The 5,814-nt window shown below is 62.5% G+C and overlaps 1 long non-coding RNA gene across 1 annotated transcript; it reads right to left on the bottom strand.

The window, feature by feature from the left end:
* Positions 1-1,617: 1,617 nt before the first annotated feature.
* LOC138846113 (uncharacterized) lies at positions 1,618-4,141 on the bottom strand. Its single transcript, XR_011383507.1, has 2 exons — positions 3,410-4,141; positions 1,618-3,126 (listed from the first exon to the last, which is right to left on the bottom strand). It is a non-coding gene; the product is annotated as an uncharacterized lncRNA (long non-coding RNA).
* Between the last annotated feature and the right edge of the window lie 1,673 nt (positions 4,142-5,814).

Here is a 5,814-nt window from a genome sequence, read left to right as displayed (position 1 = left end):
GCAGAGGGACTTCCCAAAGGTTCCAGTTCCCCACAAAGCCATAATCCTGTTCGTTCCTGTGGCCGCCACTCAGCCTGGGGCAGCACGTGGACGTGGCAGTTCCAGCAGGGGCTGCCTGGGCCCCAGAGCCCTGGGAGCAAGTCCAGAAAGCCAGATAGCAAGAGAGGCTCAGCCCTGGGCTTCCTGCCGCAGTCTGGGTTGGGGAATTTGCCGAGCGAGAGGGCGCCTCGGCCAGATCGTAAAGCAGAGGTTGTTTTACAACTGGTAGTCAGCGCGCAGGGCGTCTCCCGCCCGGTACGGGAGCCGGGCTCCCCCTCAGCCACGCATGCATCCGTGAGCAGCCTCCCCAGGGCCTCCGGGGGCCCCTGACCATTCGATTATCCCAGCAGCCTGTCCCCATCTACAGATGGCTAAACTGAGGCCTGCAGGGGCCAGGTCCCCTACATGCCCCGTTTCTCTCCCTCCTGATCCCCAGGGTGGAGGTGCCAAGACCGCGTGGGTGTTCCCCACTGCTTGCCCTCTGACCCCTTCTGTTCTGGACTCTGGCTGAGGTCAGAGACCCCAGGGGCGCCCTTGGCCCAGGCAGCCTCCTGCAGCCCGCAGAGGTGGGGCTGGGGAGGCTTATTGGCCGGGCTGGGTGCGCCCCTCACTGACGGAGAAAGGCTGGGCTGGCTGACGTGGGTCCCATCCTCTAGACCCAGGGCTGGAAACGGACAGCCACCCCAGGGTGCCCTCCACAAACCTCGGGTTTTGGGGGGCTTCTCTGCTTTGCACAAATCAGGGTTTCTTGCGTGGAGAGTTTGGGGAAGATGACAAAGGCATTTCCGAGCCACTCACAATGCCACCTGCCAGCGACGGCCCTTCTTAGCACTGGGGACAGATCGCCTTTGTGCCCCCAAAGTGAGACACGAACCCCAACCAGGTGCTTCCGGGCTCACAGGGACTTCCTTGTTCGCATTATTTAAAGATTTCCCTCCATCATTTTCGGTTTCTTAGGAGATTGTTTTTCTCCCCCCCCCCTTTTTTTTCTTTTTAAGTCTTTCCTAGTCACGTGTAGCACAGACTTCAGGAAATACTTCGTGAGTGCGAGAGTGACAGGCAGAGCCTGTAATGGCGATGGGCGGCTTGGGGTGTGCCCAGCACGGGCTGCGGCCCCACCGCCACTCACCGTGCAACCATCCCTGGCATCCCTGCTGGCGGCTGTTCGCTGGCCTTTAGTAAAGGAGATGGCGGTGGAGAGGGAGGAACCCCAACTCGGGGGCCGGGTGTCAGCCTGGGCTTCAGCCTTCTCCCCGAGTTCACAGGCATCACAGAACCCCAGCGACTGCGACTAGAGCGGGCAGGGAACCCTCCTCTGAACCCTGGAGAGCCTGAGACAGAGGGTCCAGGCCCCAGGAAAGCAGGTGCGTGCGTGTGTGTGTGTGTGTGTGCGTGTGTGTGTGTGTGTGCAGGAAGGCTGTGCCTCGGGCTAGCCCAGGCAACAGTAGTTCTTCCTGGAGACTTCCAAGAAAGAAAGGGGACATCTCTGTGGACTGGGTCAGGGGCCACCAACCCCCCTCCCCCAGGCAGAGGGAGGGCCTGGGGATTTCAGGGGACTTTTAAGTGAGCAGGAGGTGGAGGGCGTGTCGTGAGGCTGTGGGAGGACACAGCGCTGCTGGTTTCCCTTACTAGGCGGGGCAGCGAGGCGGGAGGCGCCCTGAGATTTTCCTCCAGCTCCATCCCCTCTTGGATCCGGGAGCGACGGGGAGGCTTGGACAGGAGTGGGCCTATGCTGTGCAAGGTGCTTTCGGGTCCTTCCTGGAAACCCAGCAGGAGGAGGAAGCTGACCGATGCCAGCCTGGCCGGGACGACAAGGAGGCCTCAGCTGAGGGTCTCCAGGCCCTGGGTTTGAGTCCGGATTCTGCCACGTCCACACTGGGTGACCACGGCCACGTGGGAGATTTCACCTCTCCCTGTCTCAGTGTCTTCCCCCGTGATATGAGGATTAATAAAAAGAAACGCACAAAAGTGCCCTCTCTCTTCCCCCCGTGCAAGGCTGCCAGGAGGTGTACACACGACCCACTTAGGTGAAAGAGCCTGACAGAGGGAGGGGCTCCTTCTCCCAGACGGGGGGGGGGGGTCCTCAGAACGCACTCCCCCTCCCCTCCCAGAACCAGGCCCCAGCACAGCACTGAAGATGGAAAAGGCATTGCCCGGCACGAGGTCGAGGTCGTGAGCAGGGGTGCAGGAGTCCCCCTGCCCTCCCAGCCTGGGCTGTCAGCGCAGGGGGCCCCGCCTGCAGCCCCCTCCCGCCCAGGGCCGTGAGCCCGTGCGGTGAGCCGCCAGTTGCCGGAGATGTGGTGTGGGTTTTTGTCTGCCTTCCCCACCCCATGCCAACCCGCCCAGCAGGCCTCACTGCCTTGGCAACGCATTGCAAAGTCCACACAAAGGGAAACTGCCTGCACCGGGAGGCTGGTCCTGCTCACTGCCGCCGCCCGCCCCGGGGAGGGTTTCCATGGCAACGCTGACATCACCAGGCTCCAGCGGCTGCAGAGTCAGGCCCTGAATGGAGGCGCCTGGGTGTTCACGTGGCTGCACCGTGGAGGAAGGCAACCCAGGGCTCCGTGCTGATGCCTGGCAGGTGGGCCCGCTCTGGGTTCGAGCCCAGCCCTGCCCCTGCCGTGCCAGGTGACATGGAGCCTGTCCGTGAAACAAAACTTCTTTACTAGGCAGGGACAATTATCGGGCACAATGTGAGGACCTGGGCCACGGTGGCAGCTTCAGGTGCCTTCCAGGGAACTGCAGGGCACAGTGTGAGGGGAGCCTGGAACCTGGCGAGGAGGCACAGGTCTCCAGGAGCCCCCCCGCCCGCACCAGCCTGCCCCTCCTGTTGGTGTAGAGGATGAGGGGGTGGTGTTTGGTTGAGGAAAGCTACAGGATGGGGAGCCTGGGGGCTGGGCAGTGTCTCAGGGGCTCCGGCCTCTTGTCCTTGGTTCAAAGACACCCCGGAAGCAGGTGCGACTGGCTCAGGTCACACCCTGGATTACGATGGAGCTGGATGTGGACATGGGTCCCCTGTGCCTGTGGGTGGGCCCCGCGGGTGGAGCTGCCTCCGTTCTACACACAGTGGGAGAAACATCAACTCCCCTGCAGGAAACCGAAGTACAAGGAGAAAGAGAAAGAGAGAGGCCTTTTGAGCCCAGAGAAGCTGTAGGCTGGACTCTACCTGCAGGGGGCTGGGAGAGGGCAGCCAGGCCGCGGGGGCTGAGCAAGGCCGCCAGCCTCCTTGTGGCTGCAGGGGCTCAGTGGTTTGTACATCTTTTCCCAGGTTCTGGCCAGTGACCTCCAGCGCCCGTCGGGGAGGGTATCCCCGGGGTCTCAGCTACAGCAGCCTAGGGCCACTCCAGTTGCTAAAATCCATCCAGCTCACCTGCCCACCAGCTGTGCCCTCCTGATCTGTCCTGCATCAGGGTGCCCGGCACCAGGACGCCTGCCCCCAGACTCCTGCTGGCCCAAGGTCCCTCTCTGGGCTGTCAGCTCCCTGGAGGTTGGAGTGGGGAGAGCGGGTAGTCTCTGTCAGCTGTCTTGTTCTCCCTTGTATCGGGAAGGCTGCAACCTGGTTCCTCCTCCACCTCCGCCTCTGCCTCCAGGGCCACGGAAGACCATGTGTACCCTCGAAGCCATGGGAGGGTCACCAGGAAGAAAAATCCCAGGAGGCCCTCTGTTACACAGGAGACAGCTCCTGCACACAGGCACCTGTGGGCCCTTTGCCCTTCTGGGCCTGGGCAGACCGGGGCTCACCCTGCTGTAGCCTCCTGCTCAGCTGGACTGAACCACGCCATTGTTTGGCTTCAAACCGGCTGTGTGAGGGCGGCTCCAGTGCGGTGATCCGGGGGCAGGTGCCCTGGGGAGGGCAGGCAGTCTGGAAGCAGAAGGGAGAAGGGACACCCCTTCCGAGACAGGTGCAGGCAGCCCTGCGAGCAGAACCCTGGGCCTGGCTGACACCCGCAAAGTCTTTCCACAGAGGGCGCCCCTCCTTACCCCACAGGAGGATGGTGGCCAGCCTTGGGGCCCTGGGAGGCCAGTCACACCCTTTCCCTGGGCCTCAGGCAGCGAGGAACTGGGCCAAAGGTTGGAAGCCCCCAGCAGGAGGAGCCCTCCCGGCTCACCAGGTAATGGGCTTTCCCAGGCTGGGTCTGAGGCCTGGCGTCCGTCTCCCTGGACACATCCGGAGAACAGCTGAGCTCGCCTGCTTTGGTCTGTGTGAGGCACCCAGAGCTGCCTCAGGGAACATCTCAGACACGTGAGGAGCGGGCCTTGGTCGTGGCCTCTCTGACGTGAGAGTTTCCAGCTCCACACGGATTTACACAACGTGAGTCTGCATGAAAAACAAGTCAGCCTGCGGTGGCCGTGGCGGTGGCCATGGCCGTGGCGTGCTGTGCAGAGCTGTCCTTGGCTCGCCCTCTCTGCGGCCCTGGCCCCTACCCGCCCCCCCTGCAAATTCCCCAGGACAGAGCCTCCCTCCCCTCCCCCGTGGCATGGCGTGCAGCAGCCTTGGTCAGCCAGCCCGGTGACAGGGGGGCCCTGCTTCCTCCCGGGGTCTCCGCTCCTGAGTCTGGAATCGCAGCACGGGGCGGGGTGGCGTGGGGTGGGGGTACTACTTAGCGCCCACCAAATGCTCCGCCTCGCACACATTACATCATCACTGCTCCCCAAGACCTGCTGAGGCCGGCAGTACCACTTTCAAGGTCCCAAGAAGAAAAATGAGCCACAGCTGGGACCCAGGAGGGGGAGTGACCCAGGCTCGCGTGGCAGGCACCTGTCTCACCTTGCCCGTCTTCCTGACCAGGGAGCACCACCCCACCTTGGCTCTCTGGGTGCACACACTCCCAGGTGGGGGGAGGTGGTGCTCTTCCACACCAGGCACTGGGATGGGGGCGAGGGTCCTCTTCCTTCCCCTCATCTCACTAGGATGTGGCCACCAAGTGACAGCATGGTGACGGGTGAGCTGTGCCGGGCAAGGGGCAGAGCTGATGCCGGAAGCATGGCCGCCACCAGTGTCTGTGGGCAGGCGGCAGACTCAGGCCCAAGTGACCCGAAGGAGAGAGAAGGAAGGAATCTGGGACCTTTCCTGTTAAGGGAAACCCTGCCAAGTCCCTACACCCCGGCAGGACCAGGGGTGGGGGGACCGGCCTGTGTCCAGGCTGGCGTCTGGCTGCTCTCCTCTGGGCCCGGCCAGCTGGGACACTGAGCCAGGCCCCTCCTCTGTAACATGAGGCTGCTAAACCCTGCCCTGTCTGTTTCCAAAATTGCTGGGGGAGCAGGTGACAGAGGTGGGTTGGCCCCGCGCCCGCATCACACAGTGAGGGGATGTGAGGCCCAGGGGATCCTTAAACGCTTACGAGCCAGTTTTTCTCCAGGGAGGGTCCCTCCAGCCTGCTCCTCCTCTCTGGCTCAGTTGTAGGAGCCAGGTCTGCGCTGACTCACAGTGACCTCACGCCTCTCTGCCTCAGTTGTTTCTGCTGTAAAATGGGCACAGCGGCTCCTGGTTAAGAAATGTCCCAATGAAAGGCCCCGGGTGGTTGTGGCACTCTGTTATTACCGTCGCCACTCCTTCTTGCTCTTACTCACCAGGCTGGAAGGGGGAGGGGACTCTGGGAGAGAACAGAAATAAAGAGAACAAGCATTACTTGCAGTGTACCGTCCAGAACTCACTGGGTCTCACACAGCTCCTCCATCAGAGCGGGGGGCTTGTGCCACGTCACCTTCCACCAACAACCAAATACAAGTTACCATTTAACCAGCCTGTGGCACCTGGGCCAACTCTGCCAGTGG

This window comes from Oryctolagus cuniculus, chromosome 17, assembly GCF_964237555.1.
Source record: "Oryctolagus cuniculus chromosome 17, mOryCun1.1, whole genome shotgun sequence".
Classification (NCBI taxonomy): domain Eukaryota; kingdom Metazoa; phylum Chordata; class Mammalia; order Lagomorpha; family Leporidae; genus Oryctolagus; species Oryctolagus cuniculus.
Note: the sequence above shows the minus strand (reverse complement) of the source record. Positions and strands in the feature narration are given on the sequence as shown.